General features: G+C 40.3%; 1 pseudogene; it reads left to right on the top strand.

Annotated features, from left to right (window-relative positions):
* Positions 1-7,475: 7,475 nt before the first annotated feature.
* Positions 7,476-8,653, top strand: LOC110330988 (annotated as a pseudogene).
* The last annotated feature ends 2,543 nt before the right edge of the window (positions 8,654-11,196 follow it).

The raw sequence follows: 11,196 nt of genomic DNA on the forward strand, positions 1-11,196 counted from the left end.
AATCACGTTAAATATTATCTCAATTAGAAGTTTTTCTAAAGGCCTAGTTCTTTGGCCTGCTTTATGCCATGTGTTTAAAATGACTCCAACCCTGAGTTGCCATTTTAAAGCTAACCTTTTGTTACCAATGGTATAACTTTTTAATTAACTCCAATAACTTTTAAGCTAATACTCTATGATAAAGCCATGCAGAGCATTTTTATACCCTTAAGACCAGTCAAAAACCAAATGAAGCGGCTACACGAATTATAAATGTAGACCACAGAATTTTACTTTTTTAGCTATAATCTTAAAATAAAAAGCATTTTGTCACTTGCTAAACACCATAATCGTGATAATTTTTTAGGAAAAAACAACTATCAGCTGTTTTACCTTTAGACCTTTAGAGCTAAGAGTTTACAGATTTTCTTTCCTTAAAAAAAAACAGTTTCTCTGCAGGGGTTCTCCTGCTGTGCTTGATTCTTGGCTAAGCTGTGAGCCTCTTCTCAGGGAATAATATGCTTATACTTTTCCTAAGTACCATATAACCACCCTCCAGGAGTTGCAGTCAGCCACACTCCTATCATCTCTGTTCAATACTCATTCTTCTACTTCTTGCCTAAAGCAGGTGATTAAAAACATTTTTTGTTAGTTTTAAAAAAATTATAACTTTTTTTTTCGAGACAGCCCTGTTTCTCTCTGTAGCCCTGGCTGTTCTGGAACTCACTCTGTAGACCAGGCTGGCCTCGAACTCAGAAATCCACCTGCCTCTGCCTCCCAAGTGCTGGCATTAAAGGCGTGCACCACCACTGCCCGGCAAATTATAACATTTTTAAGTGTTTTTTTTTTTTCTTTCTCTTATTGAAAAAAATTAGAAAATGGCTATTTAAAATAGTACAAAAACCACTGGAAGGTGGTGCATAACTTTAATCTCAGTACTTAGGAGGCAGAGACATGTGGATCTCTGTGAGTTTGAGGCCAGCTTGGTCTACAGAGCAAGTTCCAGGACAGACAGGGCTACACAGAGAAATCCTGTCTCAAAAAAATAAAAAAACAAATACATAAAATAATTTTTTAAATGAATAAAACTGTACAAAAATTAACAGGCTATTTTAGAGGACAACAGAGAACATGAATCTGAAATGTCACCAGCTTGTTTTAACTGGCTACGAGCACAAATGTATGTGTCTGTTTTAAATAGACTGGGAGGCTTTAAAAATTCTCTCCTGTCAGACATGTGCCAATGATACAAAGTGTGTGCAAAGGAAAGCTTTTATACACAAACTGCATCCTGAGTTTGTCAGAGAGTAGTTGTTGAAGCAGGGACCGCCAGTCAGAGAGCCTGGTGGGGCTAACAAAACTCGGAATCCCAGCCTTCAAAGGAAATCAGTGACCACAGGTTGGAGAGTTATCTATCATTTGATGGAAATTTTGGAAAGAAGATATAATTACCCAAAATTCAAACCACAGAAGCAAAGCATGCTACATTGTTATGTCTAAGACCACTAAAAGAAATAGCAGGGCCTCTTTATCAAAGAGTGGTTGGAATCTATGAAGTTAGTAATTTATTAAAATTTAAAGATGGGTACAAGCTGCTCTTGAAGCAGCACCAGCAGTCCCTCAGCTTTCTCTGGTCAGGAAGCCTGTGCCTGCTCCTGCTACAGAGCCACTGTGCCCATAGAATTGGATTCTGCAGCTCCAAGGACGTCACGAGATAGGACTGCTGGAGATACTGGAGAGAAGCCACATTATTCTGTCCTATGTCTGTAGAGTTTCCCTAGGCATCTGTCAAATCAGAGACCACTGGGGCAGATAGCAGCTAGATACCTGCCCATGTGCTACTTCCTGCATGCCTCCACAACCACAGGGCAAAGCCAACACAGGACCCATTGTCCCTACTTCATCTCCCAGCTCCACCTTTCTTCTAGTCCATTTCCTACCCAGGGCAGATCAGCAACCTGATACCCTCCCACACCCTACAGTCTGTCTGCAAGGTCCACAGTAACCAGGGACACAGGAGGCCTGCTCTAACCAGATACACAAGAGGCCCACTCTAACCAGAGACAGCACTGCCTGCTTCCAAGAAGGCTGGCTCCTGTCAGAGACACCCAGGCCAGTTAACACCAGAGAAAACCAGAAGGCCAGAGGCAAGCACAAGATCACAAGTGACAGAACCCAATACAATCTGGCACCACCAAAACCCAGTTCTCCCACCACAGCAAGCCCTGGATATCCTAACATGCATGAAAAGCAAGATCATGACCTAAAATCCCATCTCATGAAGATGATAGAGGACTTTAAGAAGGATCTAAAGATCTCCCTTAAAGAAATACAGGGAAACACAGGCAAACAGGTAGAAACCCTTAAAGAGGAAACAAATCCCTTAAAGAAATACAGGAAAATACAACCAAGCAGGTAAAGGAATTGAAGAAAATGGTCTAAGAACTAAAAATGGAACTAGAAACAATAAGCACACACCACACCACACACACACACACACACACACACACACACACACAAAAGGAGGCAATCCTGGAGCTGGACAACTTAGGAAGAGACCAGGAGCTACAGATACAAGCATCGCCTACAGAATACCAGACGTAGGAGAAAGTCTCAGGCATAAAAGTTATCATAGAAAATATTGGCCTGTCAGCCAAAGAAAATACATGGTGTTAAAAAGCTCCTAACCCAAAATATCCAGGAAATTTAAGACCCAATGAAATGATCAAACCTAAGAATAATAGGATTAGAAGAGGGTGAAGAAACCCAGCTCAAAGGGCCAGAAATCATCAACAATAAAATCATAGAAGAAAACTTCCCTAACCTAAAGAAAGAGATGGCCATAAATGTCCAAGAAGCCTACAGAACACCAAAGAGATTGGACCAGAAAAGAAAATTCTCCTGTCACATAATAATCAAAACACTAAATGTACAGAACAAAGATAGAATATCAAAAGCTATGTACTGGATGGTTTTGTGTGTCAAGATGACACAAGCTGGAGTTATCACCAAAAAAGGAGCCTCCCATGAGGAAATGTCTCCATGAGATTCACCTGTAAGACATTTTCTCAATTAGTGATCAAGGATGGGAGGACCTATTATGTGTGGTGCCATTTCTGGGCTGGTAGTCTTGAGATCTATAAGAAAACAAGCTGAGCAAGCCAGGGGAAGCAAGCCAGTAAGTAATGTCCCTCCATGGCCTCTACATCAACTCCTGATTCCTGACTTGCTTGAGTTCCAGTCCTGACTTCTTTTGGTGAGGAACATCAATGTGGAAGTGTAAGCTGAATAAACCCTTTCCTCCTCAGCTTGCTTCTTGGCCATGATGATGCAGGAATAGAAACCCTAAAACAAGCGGTAAGGAAAAAAGTCAAGTAACATATAACGGTAGACCTATCAGGGTTACACTAGACTTCTCAACAGAAACTCTAAAAGCTAGAAGATCCTGGACAGATGTCATCCAGTCCCTAAGAGAACATAAATGTCAGCCCAGGATACTATACCTAGCAAAACTCTCGATCACCATAGATGGAGAAACTTAGATATTTCATGACAAAACAAAATTTAAACAACATCCTTCTACTAATATAACCCTTACAGAGGATACTGGAATGAAATCTCCAATACAAAGAGGGTAACTACACTTAAGAACACACAAGAAATTAAACATTTCACAACAAATGCAAAAGAGAGAATCATGCACACATGTTATGACTTCCAGCAACAAAAATAATAGGAATGAAAAATCATCTGTTTTTAATACCTCTCAACATCAATGGACTTAATTCTCCAATAAAAGGACACAGCCTAACAGACTGGATATATAAATAGGACCCAGCATTTTGCTGCATATGAGAAACATATCTCAGTGACAAAGACAGACAGTACCTCAGAGTAAAAGACCGGGGAAAAGGTTTCCAAGCAACCCGTCCCAAGAAACAAGCTGGAGTGGCCATTCTAATATTCAATAAAATAGACTTTCAACCAAAACTTATCAAACAAGATGGGGAAGGACACTTCATATACATCAAAGGAAAAAATCTACCAAGAGGAAGTCTCAATTCTGAACAACTATGCCCCAATGCAAAGGCATTCACATTTGTAAAAGAAACTTTATTAAAGCTCAAAACACACATTGAACGCCCCACAATAATAGTGGAGATTTCAACACTTCACTCTCACCAACGGACAGCTCAGTGAAACAGAAACTCAACAGAGACACAGTGAAACTGACGAAAGTTATGAATCAAATGAATTTAACAGATATCTACAGAATATTTCACCACAAACAAGACAATATGCCTTCTTCTCAGCATCTCATTGAACCTTCTCCAAAATTGATCATATAATCAGACATAAAACAAACCTCAATAGATACAAGAAGATTGAAATAATCCCATACATTCTCTCAGATCACCATGGACTATAAGGCTAGATAGACTTCAATAACAACAAAAACAACAGAAAGCCCACACACTTGTGGAAACTAAACAACTCTGTGTTCAATGATAACTTGGTCAGGGAAGAAATTAAGAAAGAAGTCAGGGACTTTATAAAATTTGATGAAAATGAAAGCACATCATACCCAATCTTATAGTGCACAGTGAAAGCAGTTTTAAGAGGAAAATTCATAGCACTAAGTGCCTTCATAAAGAAATTGGAGAGATCCCATACAAGCAACTTAACAGCACACATGAAGGCTCTAAAACAGAAAGAAGCAAACACACCCACGAGGAGTAGATGGCAGGAAATAGTCAAACACAGGGCTGAAATCAACCAGTTAAAAACAAAGAGAATACACGAAGAATCAACAAAACCAAGACGTGGTTTGTAGCTGTTCAGCAGCCACGGAGAACTGGGTACCTGAAAGGGAGCTTGGAAATGAAAAAGAATGGGCGAGCTGAGAGAAGAATGAAGCTGAGACAAAGGTTTCTAATCAAGACTCAAAGCTTAATTTTCAGCTCTGCATTTACAAAGGGGAAGCCCAAAGACTCATGCTTTGTTTCAACTGGATTATGTTACTTTGTTTTAGCTGGATTCTGTTGCAAAGCAAGCTCAGCAGGCAGTCTTCTCCTATAGGAAACCTCAGGTGCTGAGAGGCTGGAGACCCAACTAGGTCTGCTGAAGACTGACTATGGCAAACAGTTAAGCTCTATTTAGTCTGCTCAAGGCTGAGGAAAGGGCACACAGGTTCTTTGAAAAAATTAACAAGATAGACAAACCTTTAGTCAAACAAACTAAAGGGCACTGAGACAGTATCCAAATTAACAAAATCAGAAATGAGAAGGGAGGCATAACAACAGAAACTGAGGACATTCAAAAAATCATCAGAATCTACTACAAAAGCCTATACTCAGAAAAAAACAACAACAAAAACAAACAAACAAAAAAAAACCAACAACAACCTGGAAAAGCTACATGAAATGGATGATTTTCTAGACAGATACTACGTACCAAAGTTAAATCAAGAGCAGGTAAACTATCTTGAATATCGATGAGTATCAATAAACTATCAATACCAATGCAAAACTACTCAACAAAATTCTAGCAAACTGAATTCAAGAGCGCATCAAAACCGTCACTTAACACAACCAAGCGGGCTTCACTCTAGGGATGCAGAGACCGTACAATACAAGCAAACCATCAACATAATGCACTGTATACACAAGCTGAAGGAAAAGTGCTGCATGGCTATCTCATTAGAAAAAGCCTTTGGGAGGGCGGTGATGGCACACACCTTTAATTCCAGCACTCCAGAGGCAGAGGCAGGCAGATTTCTGAGTTCGAGACCGGCCTGGTCTACAGAGTGAGTTCCAGGACAGCCAGGGCTACACAGAGAAACCCTGTCTCGAAAAAACTAAAACCAAAAAAAAAGTAAAAAAAGAAAAAGCCTTCGACAAAATACAACACCCCTTCAAGTTAAAAGTCTTGGAGATATCAGGAATTCATGGCACATACCTAAACATAACAAAAGCAATATATAGCAAACCAACAGACAGCATAGAATTAAATGGAGAGAAACTAGAAGCAACCCACTAAAATCTGGGACAAGACAAGGTTGCCCACTCAGTATCTATTCAATATAGTACTTGAAGTTCTAGCCAGAGCAATTAGACAACAAAAGGAGATCAAGGGGATACAAATTGGAAAGGAAGAGGTCAAAGTACCACTATTTGTAGATGATATGATAGCATACATAAGGGACCCCCAAAATTCCACAAGAGAACTCTTACAGCTGATAAACGACTTCAGCAAAGTGGCAGGATATAAAATTAACAAACAAATCAGTAGCCTTCCTTTATACAAATGATAAACAGGATGAAAAAGAAACTAGGGAAACAACACCCTTCACAATAGTCAAAAATAATATAGACTAGCTTAGTGTACCTGTTATTAAGGAAGTGAAAGATATGTATAACAAGAACTTCAAATCCCTGAAAAAATAAATTGAAGACCTCAGAAGATGGAAAGATCTCCCGACCTCATGGATTGGTAGGATTGACATAGTGAAAATGGTCATCTTACCAAGAATAATCTACAGATTCAAGTTAACCCCCATCAGAATTCCAACACAATTCTTCACAGACATGGAAAGAGAAATTCCTAACTTAACATGGAAAACCAAAAAACCTAGGAAAGCCAAAACAATTCTCAACAGTAAAAGAACTTCCAGGGAAATCACCATCCCTAACCTCAAGCTGTACTACAAAGCAATAGTGATAAAAAAAAAACAAAAACAAAAAACAAAAAAAAAAACAAAAACCAAACAAACAAGCAAAAAAACTGTATAGTATTGGTATAGAAACAGACAGGTCAACCAATGGAATGTAATTGAAGACCCAGATGTAAACCCATACACCTATGAACACTTGATCTTTGATAAAGAAGCAAAAAACATACAGTGGAAAAAAGAAAGCATCTTTAATAAATGGTGCTAGTCTAACTGGTGGTCTATATATAGAAGAATCAAAACAGATCCATATTTATTACCTTGCACAAAGCGCAAGTCCAATGGAATTAAGAAACTCAACATAAGCCCAGATACACTGCATCTAATAGAAGAGAAAGTGGGAAAGAGCTTCAAACTCATTGGCACAGAGGGAAATTTCTTGAATAGAACTCCAATGACTCAGGCTCTAAGATCAAGAATTGATAAATGGGACCTCATGAAACTGGAAAGCTGTCAGGCAAAGGACATAGTCAATAGGACAAATCAGCAACCTTCACTAACCCTACCTCTAGCAGAGGGCTCATATCCAAAATATATAAGGAACTCAAGAAGTTAACCTCCAAAAAACCCAAATAACCCAATTAAAAAGCCAAACAGAGAATTCATAACAGAAGAATCTGTAATGGCCAAGAAGCAATTAAAGAAATGTTCCGGAGTAGCTGTGAAGGTGAGGGATGCTGCACAGCCGAGTGTGCTCTATGGGCCATGTGCTACTATGGATGCCTGAAGTACTTGACCTGCAGGTTGGGAAGACTCCGCCATCTTCATGCTGGCCTGGATTAAGTGCCTGATAAGGATGTGGTTTCAGCGAGTTGGGGTCAGGATGCAGTCTATGGTCTGGAATACCATATGGTTCATCTGGAAGTATCATAAGGAAATTGGTACCAACTTATCACTGATTCAGTATCCAAGAGTTCAATTTCAGCTTACCAGCCATGCAACAGAATGGAGTCCCACACATTCAGGAGAGGAAGTGGTGGCATCTTTTGCTGATGTTGGATGGGTAGCCACCAAAGAAGGAGAGTGCTCAACAAGACTCAAGGCAGAGGTCAGGTTCAAGCCTCTTCTCGAGGATGACCCTCCTTGCTTTGAGAAGCCCCCAAGCAGGCACATTTCCTTACCAAGCCTGTCTCAAGACAAGTGTTCTCCAGAGATGACACTGGCCAGTGAGGAGGCCTTGCAGAAGATCTCTGCACTTGAGAATGAGCTTGCTGCCCTTAGAGCTCAAGATTGTGACCCTGCAGGAGCAACAGAGTCCAAGTGCAGAGTAGAAACCAAAATCAGGATTTCATCTAATCCTCTTGGTTTAATTGGTGTGGCACTTTCCCCCCCCCCCCCATGGAGTAGAAACTGGCCTTGAAATCCTAGCCTGGTAGTCTGTTGGAAAGTAGTGGTTGTTTTTCCTGTTATTTCACAGTCCTGGAGAGACACTTAGGTGCACAGTGTCTGAATCATGTTGCTTATGGTGCTTTGGGCACTGGGCACTAGAAGGTTGCTTAGATTCCTCCACATCTGTTACTGTAGCACCACCACATCCCCCTCCCACTCCCCCTCCGTTGGGGTTCCACCAAAGTACATCTGCTCTTGATCTGATTAAACAATGAAGACAGCAAAGACTCAGTGCTGGAAAGACTCTAAGGGCCGTCCAAAGAAGCCTGACATGCCAACTATGCCAGAGATCCTTAAAGACATGAACAGTGTGAAGCTGCGGTCAGTCGAAAGGTCAGAGAGAGATGTAAAACCTAGGCCAGTGGATGCTACTGACCCTGCTGCCCTCATGTCTGCATCAACACAATAGCCGAGGAGAATCTGAAAGAGGAATTCCAAGGCCAGAGTCAGAGGCCACCTCAGAGCCAGCCCTGTTTGGCCCACATATATTGAAGTCTACAGGGAAAATGAAGGCTTTAATTGAAAATGTTCCAGACTCCTAATGGACAGAGAATTCAGAAAGACTCCTGGTTCACCTGTTGGCTTGCAGAGTTGAGTTTGGCTAGTAGAAATCAGCAGTATTTAGTAATTCCTGACTGCAGTGCTCATTGGTCTCCTTCTTAGCCTAATTAGAGGAGTAAGAAGTAGTGAAAGCACCAGAAGGTGGTTTGGCTCCTGAGATGGTCAGTACTGGAGCTCTCCTTAACACACATGTACTAGGTGCATTTTCAGTTCTTATCACTAAAATATGTGCAAAAGTTTTATATGCACACATTTGGATATAAAAATATGTAAAAGCTCAGCTGGGCATGGTGGCGCACGCCTTTAATCCCAGCACTCGGGAGGCAGAGGCAGGTGGATTTCTGAGTTCGAGGCCAGCCTGGTCTACAAAGTGAGTTCCAGGACAGCCAGGGCTATACAGAGAAACCCTGTCTCGAAAAAACAACAACAACAACAACAACAAAAAAAAACCAACAAAAATATGTAAAAGCTCACCATGAATGGCATCAGAGAGGACACTGTTATCTTCCTCTTCGCTGAGAGTTTACTAGTCAGTGATGAAGAGCTGGTATACTGTTATTATAGCACACTATCGGAGCTGGGAACGCCTGGGACAGGGCTTGAGTCTGTTCTCACTTTCTGTTTCCTGGAGCTGAGTTTACATAAACAGCAGGAGAGGTTTACTGCTGAGTCTCTCTGTTGCTTTCTGTTAGAGGGAAGTGAGGACCAGGAAGGCCATTTACACCTCATTGCCACTTGATACTTCGAAGCAAATGTACTTCTCAAGTAGTAACAAATCAAATTATTGAATTAAATCATTTCTTAAATAAAAGCCAGAATGTATCATCTTTCTTATCAGTTTAATAAGTGCCATCAAAAAGATGATTTGTTGCTAAGTTAACAATTGTCTTAGTTAAGGTTACTATCACTGTGATGAAACACCATGGCCAAAAGCAACTTGGGGGAGCAAATGGTTTATTTTGCTCACAGTACCATATAGCAGTTCATCATCACAAGCAGTGAGGGCAGGAACTAAGCAGGACAGTTTCCTGGAGTCAGGAGCTGATGCAGAGGCCATGGAGGGTGCTGTTTCTACTGGCTTGCTTCCTACGGCTTGCTCAGCCTGCTTTCTTATAGAACCCAGGATCACCAGCCTAGGGTTGGCACTACCCTTCCCATCAATCACTAATTAAGAGAAGGCCTTACAGCCAGATCTTACGGAGGCATTTTCTTAATTGAGAAATTTCCTTTTAGATGATTCTAGCTGTGTCAAGCTGACAAACACACAATACTTCTAGAAATGTCAGCGTAGTTGAATTTATAATTTTGATATATTGGTCAAAATATCGTTTATAATGAAACATTACTGAATAGGTGAATAAATTCCCTTTAAGCTATTCATTATTGGCCAGCCAATGAATTACATTATGCAGATAAACCTTAGGTGTTATTAGAAAGTAGAAAACTGCCTGTGTTATCTGGGGCTTGGAAGGACTTGTTATAATCTAAAGTGCTTAGTAGTTTTCATGATTTTTGTGTTTCTGATAGACTCTTTAACGTCAGAATCTCTTACCATGAGTAAATATTTGGATTATTTAAATCTAGACTAGTGGTTCTTCCCAGAATTTAGAGATGGGAAGTATAGATAATACTTTAAGTTATTGGATACTTGGAACATTGATGAATTGGCCAGCAATTTAAAAAATAATGAAACATTACTGAATAGGTGAATAAATTCCCTTTAAGCTATTCATTATTGGTCAGCCAATAATGCATTGAATCCCTTTGATTGGGTTCAGTATATAATCTTGCTTGTTATTATTATTGGCATTATTTTATTAGTAATCATTGTGTTTCCACTCATCTTTAGAGTTCTTCTGAGATCCCTAGCCACAACGAGGCGAGACATTCTGGAACTTCGTCCGAAAAATAGAAAAGGGGGAAATGCCACACCCACTCTAGTGGAGTCTACCTGACAAGTCCAAAAGCTTGGATCCAGTCCTGAGGTACAAAGTTTCATGGAAACTGGTCTCCTGGAGAGTCTTTGTTGTCTCATAACACAGACGTGTTTCACATTTGTCCCTGCAATAGTATGTGGAGGGTCTTGCATGCTTTCTTTCAGTATTTTACTGGATAAGAATAGAAATCTCAGGGCAAGTTCTACAAAGTAAACTTAGAATAACAGCCAAGTCACTCTCATATGCAGGAATTTATAATGGCCTAGGAAGAAGGAGGGTTGTGGTTTAAGGAGGAACTAGAGTATAGCATTATTCATGAAAAGGTTAGCAAGAGCAGAAACCCCTGGTGGTGGGTTATACAATAGACTAGAATTGTGACTAGGGTGCAGAAATCCTTACCTGGCTCCTAGAATAGCTGACTTTAGATAGGACCACTTTTATCTCAGTTGTAATCACTGCCTGGTTCCTGGTAGTCCTTTATGTATGCATTTCTCTGTTTTGTGTCATTATACATCGGATAACCTCAATGTACCTTGGCTAATGTGTCACTTGACTTCCTTGTTTTCTTCTGTAATATAAGTCTGATGCTTGCTTTGAGAA

This window comes from Mus pahari, chromosome 13 (assembly GCF_900095145.1).
Source record: "Mus pahari chromosome 13, PAHARI_EIJ_v1.1, whole genome shotgun sequence".
NCBI lineage: Eukaryota > Metazoa > Chordata > Mammalia > Rodentia > Muridae > Mus > Mus pahari.